The sequence below is a fragment of the Marmota monax genome, unplaced genomic scaffold (assembly GCF_021218885.2).
Source record: "Marmota monax isolate L192 unplaced genomic scaffold, Marmota_monax_Labrador192_F-V1.1 WCK01_AAM20220418_F8-fsc00057, whole genome shotgun sequence".
Classification (NCBI taxonomy): Eukaryota; Metazoa; Chordata; class Mammalia; order Rodentia; family Sciuridae; genus Marmota; species Marmota monax.
The window spans coordinates 6,441,293-6,458,518 of record NW_026693933.1 but is presented as its reverse complement, the minus strand read 5'-3'; the positions used below and the strand labels follow the sequence as shown (position 1 = coordinate 6,458,518).

The 17,226-nt window shown below is 37.0% G+C and overlaps 1 protein-coding gene across 4 annotated transcripts in view; it reads right to left on the bottom strand.

The window, feature by feature from the left end:
* Itgb8 (integrin subunit beta 8) overlaps positions 1–17,226 on the bottom strand; it is an 89,812-nt gene that overhangs the window by 54,938 nt on the left and 17,648 nt on the right. The gene's annotated exons all lie outside the window — the stretch shown is intronic.

Sequence of the window (17,226 nt, the reverse complement as noted above, 5' to 3'; positions counted from 1 at the left end):
CAAATAATGTATATTTTCTTTAGGAACAGTCAACCTAATTGTAACTATCAGATACCCAGATAGGTATTACTTAGTTTTATATGGGAGAAAGGAGATGATGGAAATTGATTTTAGATTTTGTAGTTTGGCTTGAAGTCACTGCAGTAAGAGGGGATCCTCCAAATTATTTAGTATGTTCAAGTCTCATTGTATCTCCTATTCTCTGAACCAAGTAGGTTTGGGTGGAGAGATTCTAGAGTTATTCTTATAAAAATTAGCATATGCAGACATCATTCTCCACGTGAAAAGCATGTTGAGTCATAGTGAATGAAGTGTCAGAGAAATAATCTTGATGGACATTTAACATAGTTAAAATGGAAATTCCGATTGTGTCAGTATTGATTATTTTGGTGTGAGAAATATCAGAGCCAGACACAATGGCATGACTCAGTATTTTATAAGTGGTCAAAAAATTTTTAAAAAGTAAGGTGGTCAAAAGTAATGTGGTCTAATTGAATGAATGAGTTGTTTTATTTAACTCAATTCAATTTCTCAGATTGGATCACGTACGATTCACTTTTCCACATGTGGGCAGGGCTGGGGAGTAGGACACCCTTAAGAATGACTTCTGGAGGCATTGACATCTGGTACCACTTTGCCATCTCATTTTGTTTCTTCTAAACTGTGTTTCTCTTTAACAACTCTAATAGGAATTAAAGAAAACTCACATGCACCCAGATGTGTGGTTCTGTGTACATAACCACACATTGACATGTAGTTTTAAAAGGGATAGGGACAATTCCAATTGGTTTCTATTTACTTTCTCTTTCTCAACTTCCCCAATATTCTGGAATCCAGGGTAAAACAGTTTTGCCTTGGATGTGGCTCAGCATGGGTGTTGGCAGTGTCAGCAGAGGTGATAACTGGGCAGCAGTACCCTACCCTGTATGTCCCAGGCCTGGTTTAGGTTAAGTGAAGCATCTTTCTCTAGAACCCCTGCTAATTTGTTATTTACTCTCCGAGTCTCCTTATACTATTTGTACTTGGCTTTATAACATCATTTTAAACACATTATCTGAAAGTCCTTCACTGGTCTTTCCAGATGTGGCCTAGAATTCCAAGAACTAAAATTTACTAATGTTTTAGTTAATTCACTAAAGTGTGAAGGCTCCTTAGACTAAAAATCTTCCATCTGATTTAACTGCAAAATGTGAAATCTGTTTACCCCTAAACATATTCAGAAGAGTGAGAAACCTTTCCAGTTTTGTTCTCTGAAAGAAAATTGATATCAAGCACACTGACAGAGTCTTATGATCTCAGTGTGTACCCAAAATTTGTAAGTTAAGACTCAGTCTCCAGTTCAGTAGTATGAAGAGGTGGGACCTGTAGGAAGTGATTAGACCTGAGCCTCCTCCTTGGTAAATAGGACTGGGCCCCTGAGACAAGAGGCCTCACACCTGTTCAGCCTTTTCCACCCACTGCTTTTTTTTTTTTTTTGCCATGTGAGGTAGAAAGCCTTCATCAGACTCTGAATGAGAGTCTTTATCTTGGTCTTCCCAGCCTCTAGAACTGTAAGAAATTAATTCCTGTGAAGTTTGGCAATGTAGCTCAGTGGTAAAGCACTTGCCTACCATGCACGAGGCCCTGGGTTCAGTCCTCAATACCACACACACACACACACACACACACACACACACACACACACACACAGTAAAGTAAAAATAAATTTCTGTGGTTTATAAATTACCCAGTGTTTAGTATTATGCTAGAGCAACATGAAAGGATGAGACTTAGATATAACTTGATTTTTACAAGCTGTTGGCCTTGAAGTAAGTAGATCATGGAGTAAGAGCCATTTCAGTTCACCCTTGACCAAGCTTCTTACTCAACAGGTAGAGCTTTCTTGTCAGTAGTGAAAACTGCAGTCTCATGGAAGGGAAGCTGCTAACCCTAAGACTCTAGTCTCAATCCTAATGGTTGTAGAATTTTGTCCCAAGTTAATCCAAATTCAAACTCAGGCTGGGCTCCTACTCCTGTAGCACACATGATACATAACAAATTTACAAGGAAAAAAATCTCTTTTCTTTAAAAAGTTCCAGTGCCAACTTCTGTTTTAAACTTCAGACAACTAAGGATGTTGACTGAGAGGGATAGACACTTCGGTCCTGTCAATACTTCCCAGGTTCCGGGGCTGACATTTCTCAGACTCTACGTAACTACAGGGGGAAAAAAATCCCATAAATGGATCTGGAGGAGGCAGATCGTATGGTTCTGCAGAACTGGAGGCAAGCCATAAATTGAACTCCATGGGAACTGTGTCAAACATTATTTCTGGAGAGTGTCATGGTTATACTTCACAGAAGACAAGCTAAATACACTTTGACAGGCAGAATTTTAAAGGTTTTCTTTTTAATTTTAAAATGTTCAAGTGAGTAAAATACCTAACCTGCAAATATCACATCAATTATAGCAATTCTTGTCACTGAATGGGCAAAGTATTATAAATGCTACCAGTTAGCATATACTAGGAATCTCTCTCTCCCTCCCTCCCTCCCTTTCTCTCTCCCACTCACACACACGCGAACACTCACACACCTTTCTGTGAGAATAGAATCTAAGCACACACATCAACTTCAAGGCACAATTGCCGTTTACAGACACTGGCAATTTGTCATCAGCCTTTGGGTTTGCCCAGCTCATTTGCCCTCTCATCTCTGACGCAAGAACACAGCAGAAAGGCTGCTTTCCTGTGGTGGTTTCTAGCAGCCCTGGGCACTTCCCTGACACCTCATCAGAGCATGTGCCTGACTGGTTCTGCTTCCCACTCTGTGATTGGGGTTGCTACGTGCTCAGCCATTAGTCCGGGAATGGCACACTAAGCACCCTATTTTCCATATTCTAGCATTGTATTTTTATGAAGGAACTTTTTATTGATCCTTATGAAAACTCATAGGGCCTGGAAGCAGAATGACATTGTTTAAAACTACATATCATCAAATTCTTCTTTTTGTGTTCATTTGTTTCAGCCCTTGGTGCCTCGGGAACTCCATGTTATTAAAAAATGTGCTGCCTTGGCACAATGGTAAAGGATTTGACAGTCTATTGACAACAAGTGCATACATTCTAAATAATTCTATTGCTTGGTCTACGAGTGTGGGAGCATGGACAGGAGGCTTGTTTTTTCTCATTATGTTACTACTGCAGGTAACAGACTGATGAGGCAGCATGGCTAAAGGACTAACTGGGAAGGAACCTCCAAACCTCCATAGCACTGCTGCTTATCAGCCATGTGCCCTTAGGTTAGCTACTTCAAGTCTCTAAGCCATCATTTCCTACACTGCAACACAGGGCTAACTACATCCACACCAAGCTGCTGATATGAAGATGAAGTGAGACAAAACATGAGAAGCATAGTGCTCAGGGCACAGAGGGCATTCAGTAAAGAAGCTGTTATAATCTCATTGTAATAAATCACATGTACATATACATACACCTATGTATGTATTACCTATTTGTGTGTCTATGTGTGCATGTGTTAGGTTCTAGGTTCAGAAAAAAGGAAGATGTTATATGTCTTTACATTTGTAGTCAATATAATTTGCTGTCCTTAATGTGAAAATCCCTTGGATCAAAAAGACCAAGTTTGAAATACATAGCTAGTATATAAAAATTACTATTAAATAAAAAGTTATTGTGTTTAGTTTAATTGTTTAAAATGACTCTTAAAATCAAGAAAGTTAAATATAGACAAATCAGGCTGATTTATTACAAATACACTTTTTGTCATGACCCTGAAATGCTCTTAGAATGTCTTAATTTTATTTCTATTTTGCAAGGTAAACATTGATTGAAACCAAGCAATTTTTAAATTATTTCCCAGAATTAAATGTGTATGACACATGTGAAATGACCTGTCTAACTGCCAGTCAAAAATATTATAAATACCCATCATCAAAAGGATAGAGTACCCAAATATCAGCAACTACATATTTATGATCCATGCTTAGTTACTTTTTGTTTTGGATGATGCTATTTTTTTTCATATTACTTTGCAAATATTTAATCTACAGAAGTGAGAAAGAGAAACAAATACACAAAAACAAAAATCTCCAAAACAAAACAAAACAAAAAAAGACAATGGAAACTTCAATGTTTGCATTGGGATCTTTCCATCAATCAATGATGAGATAAGCGAAAATAACAAAGAAACATTCCTTGTTTTGTGTTGTTGTTAATCTTTATAACAAACTTTCAGTATAACTTAAAGAATATCTACAGTTATCTGGAAGAAGGAACATATAAAGACTGATAAAGATTGTAGTCCATGATATTTATAACCAATTAGAGTCTCCTATCATGCCTAGACAGAATCATTTATGAGAAATGTTTTTTTTTTTTCCAGGCAGTATCCCTTTCTTAGTTGATCTTACTAAACAAATTAAATTAATCTTGATAATTGCATAAAGCTACTTCATTAAAAAAAGCAAATATTTACAAGGAATACATATTCTACTTTGATAACAGTTGAAACTAGACAAACTGGCCACATTCAAGCATAAGGTTCAAACTATAACTCTGAATTTTTTGTTTTATACGTTATATACATATCTATATAATTATGATGTTACAGAATATGTTTATATATTGACTATGTTATACATATGTGTGTATATATTATATATAAATAAAATCATGGTCCTCTAAATGTTACCAGTACCTTCAAAAATACAGTACCTGATCATTGAAGTTCTCTTTTATGCAGAAATTTAATGCCTGCTATTATTTGATATAAAAATTAAGACAAAGAAATACATTCAAATTCTAATTATTTTCCATTACCAAAAAACTCCAAGTTTTGGATTGAAGTTTCCTAAAGTTTCTTACAAAAAAAAAAAAGGAGGGAGTAGGTAGTTAATCCACTTCTTTGAAAATCAGACACTGGAAACAAAACACAAGTTAAATTTTAATGGGGACTCAGTAAAGGGGTTAGGAAAAAAGGGAGAGGCATGGGAAGCTTGTTGGAAAAGCCAGGTGTGAGCAGGAAAGCTCTGAGGAGCTAAAGAAGACAGAAGGCCAGCAAATGAGCACATGGCATGGTATCTCCAAACAAGGGAACAAGAAATCTACACAACTTCTTCTAGTTTTCCTTTTTTCTCTGGGTTTTCTTGTATTTTATAAATACATAACACAAACCATGTTATTTCATAGATTTTCATTTGCCATTTTATTTAGTATTTAGAATATATGAGACGAAATTTTACTGGCAAAGAAGAAGAGTTTAAAAATTGCATAATGTCTGTGGTGAAACTTTAGCTACTTAAATGATTTCTATGCAATAAATGTGTATTTCAACTGTGCCCATAGAGAAGTGGTTGGAAAATTCATCTTGATATTTGTAGTTATGGTCCTAAGTTATGGGTTTGGAAACCACTACCCTCTATAGTATCATCCAACAAATTACTACTGTTTGATTAGTTTCAAATTTGTAGAAAGTGGCCATTCAGCCCATAATAATGAAAATGAGTATCTTACTGGGGAAAATTATTTTTTTGAAATAATTTCCACTCTTCTTTGATTTGAAAAAAAAACATATAACAGTATGTATGTGGAGTGAAAGCACAATTTGGGGTTCTGGTGATTAGGTTTGGCCGTTTGAAGGTTCATTTAAGGGAAAGGAGATGGCATAATGATGCTGCAGTTTAAGAGAAATGTGAAGGAATGATAAAACTGTAAGAAAAAATAATTATCAGAGGAAAACCTAGATAGAGATCCTTGGAAAGTAATTTACTGAGAAAGGAAGTGAAGTAAGTGGTCAGGAGAGGACAAGGCACTAAGCAAAGTACAACTGAAGTCTGCTACCAGACTGATCCTACCCAGGGCTCTAAGGACAAAAGATGCCACAGTGTTTTCCTGCCCTGAGGCAAAGGAGCCTGGCTTTAAACCCTGAGCTGAGTGTTACTAGGCAGCCTGGTGAAGGGTAGAGTAGGGTTGACCTCCCAGACACTTCTAAGCAATGTGGCTTCTTTTGGTGGAGGGCAATTCTTCTGAGAAGGCGGCAGCTGTTAGCCATCAACAGCCATAACTTAGAGCAGCTGGAGATGGGTGTGCCTGCCCTATAAAATAAGTCCCAGTGGGCTCCAACAACATCTACTACAATGCTCTACCCCATAAAGTGATAAACAACCAAAGTATTGAGGTAGAAAATGCTATTTGCCCGCCTGTGCTATTTCTTCACTGACAGTGTCCTAGATTTATTGAAGATGGCACTAAGAAGAACTGAAATGCCACAATCCCCAGCTTCTCTTGCAACAATGCTGGTTGTATGACTAGCTCTACTGATTGGGATGAAGCCGGAAGCTGCTTAATGGGGCTTCTGTAAAAGCTCCTCAGAAAAGAGTGTTGCCCTTTGCCTGTCTTCTTTCTTTCTGCCTGGAACATAGATGTGGTGTTTTGACCTGCAGCACCATATTTAGAGAGAAGTTGTCTTAGGGAAGCCACTGCTAAAGATGCAGAAACGAGGGGGTTCCAGCCTCTCTCGGTACACTAAGTCTGCCACTCAGAACTCTCTGATGGGAAGAAGAAATTTTACCCCAATCCTATTTAATGTACTGCTTTTAAGAGCTCTCTCTTTTTTTAAAAAAAAAAAATCATTAAATTGATTAATTTATTTTAATTAGCTATATATGACAGAATGCATTTTGATTCATCATATACAATTGCAGCACAACTTTTCATTTCTCTGGTTGTACATGATGTAGCATCACACCATATGTGTAGTTATACATGTACCTACAGTAATGATGTCAATCTCATTCCACCATTTTTCCTGCTCCCATGAACCCTCTCACTTTCTTGATATTGTCCTTTTTTATGTTTTTATTTGTTTTAATTAGTTATACATGACAGTAGAATGCATTTATGCACTTTTATATATCATACATAGATGGGAAATAATTTCTCATTTTTCTGAGTGTACATGTTGCAGGATCATATTGGTCACACAGTCACATATATACATAGAGTAATAATGTCCGTTTCATTCTATTATCTTTCCTATCTCCACATCCCCTCTCCTTCCCTCCCTTCACTTCCCTCTACCTAATCAAAGGTAAGTCTATTCTAAGAACTCTCTTAAATCTAACAGATTAAAACAATGTCTAATCAATGAATTTTCATCTGAGTTTTGAAAGATAAGAAGAGAGTAACAAACAGAATTCAGCTTAATAGTTTTTTAAAAACTTGTTAAGCCTAACTTTACTCTATGTGAAGCAGACCACTCATATTGAAGAGATGTAATTTTTCATGTTTCGTTAGTCTGTTTTCCCTTGGAAAACTGAAATTACTAGGCTATCAGTTTCTGGCCTCACAAAGGCTTAAACTCATTTTCTTTATATTTCCAGTACATGAGTCTCACACCTGGATCACACTCAGAAAAAAATGTAATGAATAAATGAAATTCTATGTTGAGGTTAATTTAGCAATTTAATTACTGAGATTTTTCTAACTTTTGACTACTCATGTTTTTAAATAACCTTCATTTCCAAAAGCAATTTATTTCAAAAGGCAACGTTACTATGTTTACTTAATGATATACATCTGGATGAATTTATCTTGATTCTTCCAAAACTTGAAAACAAACTTACCTATAGTGACACTTTTTGTTTGTTTGTTTTTTTATATTTGGTATTCTGTTATTGTTTGTTCTGCTGATTTATTTTAAGAAAATCAAATTTCTTTCCAAAGAACTTTGGATATTTAATAAAATGATATCAAATTGAAATAACCACTACATTCCTTTACATTTTGTTGTTGCTTAGATCTAAACCATATTTTGATTCAGCAAATGTCCCTTTTCCCTCTAGATTTAAATAATTTGTTACTGAGCAGAACTTCCTTATAATGCCAGTACTAGGAAATACCACTAATATCTTTGCTTCTCTAAATTTGAGTTTTTCAGGCTTTGATTATATGCAACCTGTATGTTTCAGAGACAAATTTCAACCTTTCCTGCTACACAGCAAATAATTCATGTGATTATAATAATGTTTATGCTGGCATAAAATCGTTGGAGAGCAAAAAAGAAAAAAAAAAGTCCCTTTTGATCCTGGGCAGATTAGGGAAGGATGGAGCAATGCTACACATTCCACTAGTCTGCCCTGCCTTCTTTGGGGCAATCCCAATGTGAGTCAGAGCTTAAAAGGGCTGGGACAGCATCAATCATAACTCTAATTCATGATGGAATTTACAAGAAGAACCACTGTATAGCCACTAATGACACTCATTGGTATTGAAATCCATTATCATAAGAAGCTTGGTCAGATGGGACCATAATAGAATTTTGTGTTGTAATCCACTTATACACATTGTAATCAATTTTGCTCTGAAAATGCTCCAATTGTTGCACATAGTGGGTGGCTGTACATTTTATCATTTTATGCTCTACCCTGAATATCTTTTTTTTTCCTTGAAAGGAAAAAAAGTTCTACCGGAACAACAAATGTAAATTGTTGCTTCTGAGGCAAGTGGAAGATTAAGGTCACCCTAAATTCATGGTAGTTTTAGTGTTGTGGAATGAAAAACAAAAATAACCAAGACACTTTATTCAAAGATTAGAAGGAACATGAAAAGAGAAAAAGAACCCCAAGTGTTAGCCATGAAGGACTGTCACTACAAACATGTTGGCCTGGAGCTGGTTTTGAAGATAAGTAAAATGCAGAAATCTGGTTGAAAGTTGATTATGTTTAGATCACATCCTATGTACATCTTGACATATATTATTTGATGTGCGAAGCAGATGAAGGAACATAAAGAATGTTTGTCATTTGCATTTGAAAATGACTTGGCAGTTCTTATTTTTTCCTAGGCCATGACATTTCTTTGGTGGGCCAAATGGTCACTCAGCATAGAAGAGTAGCTCCTGAAGAGCATCCCATTTAGTTTTGCAGTTTGCTGTTTATCTAAGCACAGCAGTTTGTCCTCTGACACCTGGTGGGAATCTGTGAGAAAGTAAAGTGAGAGAAACTCAAGTGGAAAGATGGGGGTCTGGGCTCTCCACATGTCCTTCCTAATTCAGACCTGGAACTTCAAAAAGCCTCAGCATCTCAAGACTCAAGGAGGGTTCCAGAGGCCCCTGAGGTAAATTCTGGTTAAAGCTGTATTTGTCTAACTTGGAAAAGCAATATTAGTCATGTGCTTTGTTTCTTGTTTTAACTGGAACTTTTCCATACATTCCAACTGTCCTGTTTATGAGGCACACTCCCTTTCTATAAAAGCCAAAGTATTCACCGTTTCCCACTCTGTTCCTCTAAATAATGTTTTCAATTTAACATACTAAATTGAAAGAGTTCCAGGGGCTCTTCCTATTTTCCTTTCCTCTCCAACTCTTGGCAGGTATGAATTTCCTTTCTTCCACTTTAAAAACAAAACAAACAAAACAACAACAACAACAACAGTTTTTCATGTCGAATTTAAATGCCTTGGTTAAAAAAGATTAAAAATAACAGCTCTTGGATAGTAGGAATGCATTTACTAGGTAGTATCTTTAAAATCTGACGTCCCATTGCAGGTGTGCATTTGATTAGAGCAGAAACGTACCACCCTAAACTGTAAGGAATTTTGTTTCAAGTAAAATAAACATATAAAACTCAAAGGGAATTTTAGTTCACTTATAATTTGGTTTTCTTTGTGTTACATTGCAAAATTCAAACAAGTTAAAAAAATTGGACACTGCCACCTTGAAAAATGAAATCCATATATACAATAGGAGAAAATCAGAGAATATTAAAAAATGGGTCATATATCAAGCATTTTGTAAATTTATAAAAATCCAATGAGGAAAGCACTAATGCCCATTTTGCAGAAGGGAAACTAAACTTCAGAGAGGCTAAACTGCATCCCAAAGTCACACAGCTAACAAGTACAGGGACTGAGTTTAACTATAGAGCCTTTCCTTCTGAACACTGTCCAAAAAGGGAATAACATAAAGACAGCTATTCCAAATTAAGACTGGAAACCCTTTGGTATTACTATTATTAGTCCTTAAGTGATGACTCAATAATAATTCCTGTGTACTTCAAAATAATTCTTTAATACAAATAGAATGTTGTTATTTTTCCAATCATCCATACCAAGGCAATCTCATTTTCCCACTCTAAAAACAGGGATGTTAGGTTCTCCTCAGCAGGATTATGTTACCCCCACAGTGCCAAAGACCTCCCCAAATACTTCAATGCCCTTTTCAAAAATTCATTTTTTTTTACTATGCACAGGGAAACTCTGAGTTTTTAGCATAAAAGTCCCAGCCTGAAGGTCTCCCTGAGCGCATGAATCAGATTGGCTGGTGCTTGTTCAGCATGGGAGAGCAGCTCCTTTTACAACTGTGTTTCCCCATCTCCTGCCAGGGGATGTCTCTGAGCTGCATGCAAATTAGGCAGAAGCACATGAAATGGTGTTCACAGTTAGCTGTTTCCATTTGTGAATTTCCAGTTCTGACCTGGAAGCCAAATCTGGAACAGGGAAGAAGGCAACTTGTTCTGGTCCTAACCCTGTAGTCTCCTGACCTTGGCTTGACAATTAACTCTGCTGAGACTGTGCCTGCCAGCTGATGAAGTGGGGAAACTGATCCCCTCATCATTTTGTGCTTCATTCATATACTGTGCCATGAAAACACTGAAAAAGTAGAGTATGAGTTAAAATGATTGGTGGGGAACTCTGACTTTACAGCACGTACAATTCTGTTAGTTTATGGATTATTTTAAGGATACTTGTACAAATAGAAAAGATTTATTTTAAAGGTCACCAAAATCCTTATACTTCAGATTTAACAGTTGCCCACAATGCAAAATGATGATTAACTGTTTCGTGTTCAACACTGTCAGCAAAGTGATATGAGCAAAATTTTGGGGGGTTCTGCATATTGACTGCAGCAAGAGTTTCACAGGCCTATGTGTCTGTCAAACCCTATATATCAATATTTAAACTGATGAAGTTTATTGGTTAAATTATATTAGTACAAGCTATTTAAAATAACATCATAAATAAACTTAGATGGAATCCTATTTGTACAATCTGTGCATAGTGAAGAAACATGCTTTTGCTGAGGCTACAGAGAAAAACATTAAATTACATTATATAGCTTTTAAAAAGTAAACCAATGACACATTTTATAAGTCTTTTGGCTTAAAGATTGCTTAATGGTTAATTAAAGTTATTCATCCCTATACAGTATTTGATTGATTTTCAAATTTTCTTCTCTGACGATTAAGAGGTAATTATTTAAATTTTTTTCATATGGATTAAGCTCAGTTGAGATGATAAAAATATTTTCAAATTCAAAAATTTATTTCTTATATTCTACTTGAATTTTTTGTAAACTCTCAGCAGCATGAGAAATTAACAGAACATGTAGTGATACCAGTGTAAGATCATCATAGTAATTACTGCTATTATTAATAGAAATGTAGTAATACCAATGTAAGATCACCATAGTAATTAATGCTATTACTATCACTATAATACTCATGTGATTTGAACTACACAACAATAAAATAGTTTATATCATATTCTCTAAAGTAAAATTTCTTCTATCCACAATTCAAGAATGATTCTAAATATTTATATCTATTCTACATTTTATTTTATTTAGGTATTCAGGCAAAAGAAAATTCTGAATTACAATCAAAAGATTTTAACCTAATTGTACCTTATAGGATAGATACTGAATCTATTATAACAATTAAATTACCTTCAACTCTTCCAATTAATATTTGTCCTATTTAATTTTGCTGGAATTTGAATGCATACACATGGTAGAGCTAGTATACATAGGAAATTTTATATTAATGTCATATTGTCCATACTGTCCTTTAAAATTCTTGTTTCATAGTCCCCATAATCCTAAAATAATCCAGGTATGGCTTCCCCTTCATCATAACTCATCTTTGCCTGAAGTCCATCATTACTTAGAGAAATTTTCAAACAGTTTTAATGCTCTCCTTGCTCTGACTGCTACTGTTGGGATGCTGCCCCAACCCTTACCTCTGAACACTTATCCACTTTTTTTCTTTCTAAATTCACAGTTTTGATTTAATAGGCCCTATTTTGCTATCATCACCAGACACATTTAATGTGTTCTAACTTTTACAATGGATTTATCACTTTGCTCCAGGATTTTCAGCCTCACCCAATTCACTCCCACACCTCACTGCCTCCACCATGGACAGAGCTAAGAATCCCCGAGGCCAGTGGCTTCCACAGGAATTCTCACAGGCCATTAAGAGGACCACTGGCTCATAAAACCGCACAGGAGAATTTAGGCTCAAGTAACCAAAGAGAAGCTAAATAGTGACAAATTCAAGAAGAATCAGAGAATGAAACAGAAAGCATGCTACTGCGCCAAGAACTCTAAAACATAAAGTTGAAAGTACACAGAAGTAGGTCAGACACAAATGGGATAACACATCCTAAGCAACAGCTCAAATCTGTTTGAAGTTGCCTTGAGGTGCCTTGGGGAGCATAGCCATTAGCCAGATAAGGACTGAAGAGACTCTTTTAAAATTTCTTTCTCACCTCATTAGGCTCCTAAACCCTACTTTTATTCATTATGTTTTTTTCACATTCACTATTCTAATTCTTTCTTCTGAATCATTCAAGAAATTTTAGCACATCTTCCCACCTAGATATGACCTTAGATTTACTTTATATTACAGAGAATACCTAAGTGATCTCAATTCTTTCAACTCAAAATTATCTTTGTTCTCTGTTTGGAAAAGGAGATTTCTCTGCCTTGCCAAGATCATTTCCTCTTTGCCTTTGAATGAATTGCTCATTCAAAGGCAAACAATAATTTCCTAATTATATTTAGCAACTAGGTTTTAGCAATGTTTAAATGTCCTCTGCCTTTTAACAGTGAGTGGACACTCTATTACTTCAGCCATTCTCACACTATTCCCCTATTCATCTCTTTGGCTATTTTTACATCCTCTTCCTCACCTTCACACCTCAAGGTTTCATGAGCTAACAAAACTTTAAGACTCAGCTCCTCACACATGACTACCAAATTAGTATCTTTAGTTCCAAACTAGCACCCAAGTCTGTCCAGAATTTTCAGCAATCTGTTGGACATCCCCCTTAGATTCCTGATGCATCTTCAAAATCCACAGGTTTCAAATAAAAGTCATGTTTCTCTTCCTAATTTGAATGACCTATTTCTGTTAACTAACATTATTTTCCCATTTACACTCATTTCAATCTTTGTGGTCAAACAGATTTCTCCCTCTCAGGGTCCCCAAAACCTGTAAGTTGCTAGGACTCTACCTCTACTTCTGTGCCTTCAGCATTCATGTCTCCCCTTTCTATTTCCACAGACTGCATTCTAGTATAGACCCTCATTTGTCATTTGCTTTATTGCAACAACCTTCTTAGAATCTCTCACAATCAGCATTACCACTAAAAATCATTATATGCGTGGTTGCCAGTTCTACTCGCTGATTCAGTGTGATCACATTATTACACTATTGATAAAGCAAAAGAAAAACAAAACAAAACAAAAAAAACCTTTGGTGATTTTCCACCACTGGAGAAATAGAAAAGTATATGAAATTGTCCTGTGAGCAAAATATCTTAGACTGAGTGATTTATTAGGAACAGAATTTATTGCTCACTGTTCTGGAGACTGGAAAGTCCAAGATCTAGGTGCCAACAGATTTGGTGTCTTATGAGCCCCCTTCCTAATATATGATGGCTTCTTGCTGTTTCCTCACATGGCACAAAGACAAAAGGTACAAACAAACTTCTTCAGGCCTCCTTTATAAGGACAGTAATCCCATTAATATGGACTCTGCCATCATGTCCTAGGCAGCTCCAAAGTCCCCTCCTTTTAATACTGCCATATGGAGAATTAGATTTTAATATATGAATTTTGGAGGAACACAAACATTCAGACCACAGCAAAAAGTTCTTTTAAAAAATCTACTATTTTGAATTCTACAGTCTCTTCTTCCATGGTTCTCTTGATGCCCTAGTCAATGTTCCTCCCTGCTAGCAGAGGCACCCTGTGCACTTCCCTGTTACAGTCCTGCTAGTAGATACTTATGCCACTTACACAATATTTCTGCCACCAAATCCTCCTTCCTCTCTTCTGGTATAGTTGATCTCTTCACTATCAAATCCTTACATGATTTGCATTTTGACAATTCTGCAAAGTTGTTTGTATGTGTTACTTATTTGTATATTGAGCATGCATCTGTAATTTACATAATATATAATATATTTAACAAGAATCAAATATATTTAACAAGAATAAAAATCCTCAAAAGAGGAGATAATAATAGGTGATTTGGAAAATCTTCCCTGTACCACTTCACTGTAGAAGCTTTGTTGGTCTGTATCACCTTCAGGTATTACAGGTCCTGTGCCCCTTTGCAGGGGATCAGCTTCATCACCTGAAGTCAAGAGTAGCTAAAGGCTTCTGTAGAAAGCCCATATCCTCATTAGGAAGAGTCAGAGTGAGCCTTTCATGCTGAAAGCCAATAAGGTTTCCTAAGACTTCTTTCCTTTCTTGCACAGGAATTGACAGAGAGCCCCAGAGCCTCCCCTCTCCCTCACCACTAATGACATCCCACCACTATCTACCTTGAGTTCTTAATCTCACTAATGTTGTGTAATCAGTCTCTACAAGACTCCCCAAACTCCCAGGCTTGCCTTCACCTCCCCCTCCATGTCCTAATCCTTCTAAGCTTCTGCAAAACCCTCTTTGCACATCTCCTTTACAACTCCAAAATCCCACTCTCTTGCCCCTGAAACTCATGGTGCATTTCCAAAAGAACAGCCTGTCTCTCAGTCTCTTCTCTGAATGTTCCCTTTCCCTTTTTGTTTTAACAGAATGCTGCTGCTGGACCCAGGACTCAACTTCCACTGCTGACATGAAGAGAAGATTGATCCCTCTCCCTTAATCCTCATGGCCTGGGGCTGGGGTGGATCAGTGTCTTCTCCAGGCCAACTGGAGAGCATCCTTTCTCCTTTTTCCCCAACTGCCCCACCTTGGCTTTGATACTTGTAAGTAAAGTTATGTCATCAGCTACCCTGAATTGTTGCAGGTGTTTAGTGATATTTACTGACCCCAGACTGATCATGTCTTGAATCTAGAAAATTGTGGCTGCTTGCCGACTCTCCCTCTCCACCACTACTTCTGATCATCTTTGCAACCCCTACATACCTCAGTTCCTCGTTTTTGTCTCCTCCAATTACTTTGTTCACTACCCAGATTTTGCCACTATTTTCCCTGGTCACAGCTTTAGAATTTGTTGTCACCAGTGTCTGCAATCCTTCTCCCATCCCAATTTCACTTATCACACTCTCCAATCACCACCTCCTTTCTTTCCAACTAACTCACTCTTCCTAGGATCCAGACACCAACCATCACAACCTGCCTCACTTTGACCCCTCCTGTTAAAGGCCTCTCACCACTTCTGCATCCCTTTTCTCTAGCCTCCAGTATTCACGGGCTTATCACCCAGTGCCTTCAGGTCCTCGTTCAAGCTTCGCCATTGCTAACAAAAATGGGAACCCCTGAATTTGCCTCTGATATCCCCACTCTCCGACAAATAAACCCCCAACCCTCCTCTACTTTTTCCCATTGCACTTATGACCTTTGAACACACTAGATAATTGCTTACAACCATGTATCCGTTATTTATTTTGTCTCCCCTCTCCCAGAATTTAAGACTCATGAGCACAAGGGCTTTTGTCCTTTTGTTCCCTAATCTTTAAGTGCACCTTGACCAGTGCTTACCACACAATAATTATCAAATTATCAACTCATGTATTAGATTTTAATGGAAATTGGAGTATCTACTAAATGGTATGTATGTTTGAGTGCCAGATTCCTCCTTTAAAGTGATGTATTGAGATGGAGACCATTCTGTTCATATGTGCCCCTGAGGCCCAGGGACTTGGCTCAGATATCAGCTTCTCAGTGACAGCCTCACTGTCACCTCCCTTGCCAGTACTGCTTGCTGCCCATCAAGGGGAGCTCTGTATAGATGGTGGAAGGCACAGAGCACTGGCTAGCATGCTGTACACTTTATGTCTTTGTCTATTGTCTCTCTTCTGTCATTAAAACGTAAGCTCCAAGAGTGCAGATATTTTGACCATTTTGTTTACTGCCATCCCCCAGGGCTTAAAGAAATATCAGGCACATTGTAAAGACTCAGTGTGACTTTATTGAATATGATGAATGATGTCTCCTATGCATTGATCAAAATGCTCTATGTGCACATTCTGTCTCTGATATGATGTGTTTATTTCCATGTTATTCACTTAACTTCCTCCCCACCATGTTCCCCTTCTCTCAGTCAGCTTAGGAACTCAGGACATGTGCCTTGGAGAAGCTCTGCTTGGACCCTGCTCCTCTGCACACATGGTAGTATTTCTTTTTTCCCTAAATTTGCCTCTGATATCCCCACTCTCTGAAAAATGAATACTCACACTTTTGTTCTTCCTGTCTTTACATTTCACAGTGTATACAAATAGCTAAAAACAATGCAAGTTATCACAAGTACCATTATGGTGCAGAATGCATATCCTGGGATCCACTTTATATTGATAGGTTTTATGGTGTCTCTAAGAACATGCTGTACTTACAAAGGCAGACCATATGTACTGTAAAATCAAAGTTGCTGGAACCTTTCATTAACCAGGGCTCTGCCCTCTAATTCTTAGGTGAAGGAGAAAAAAAAAGCTTAGAAATTAAGTATTAATATTTATAAGAGACTTTGAGGTTCTGTCTTGCATCAGAACACATCTGTCCTATATCCTGTCTGATTGAGAAATCTACAGCACTGGTAGCCAAAAACTCCTCCCAGACTACGTCACTCGCTTGTAGTGTGTGCCCACACAGTTCCTCAGAAGAAATTACACTGTCCACAAGAAATCCTCTTTGTCTCCACAGCAGCTGGTCAATGCCAAGTACTCTGAGTAGGTGCTCATGCAATACTTTCTGATTTATTGATTAAGTGGTAACTATGAGGTTTTGCAAATCTGATCAAATGATAACTGTGAGAATATTCTCAAATATCAAAGAAATTTAAATGATGTGCTTGCCAAGACATGAGAATGAGCATATTCATCTTAAAAAGATTTGAAAAGAGTCAGAATATGAATGATCATAGAATTTAATTAATTATAACTCTACCTTTCACACATACTGTAGGCAACCAGAATTTTACTTTGTTCTTCACCTTCTTATGG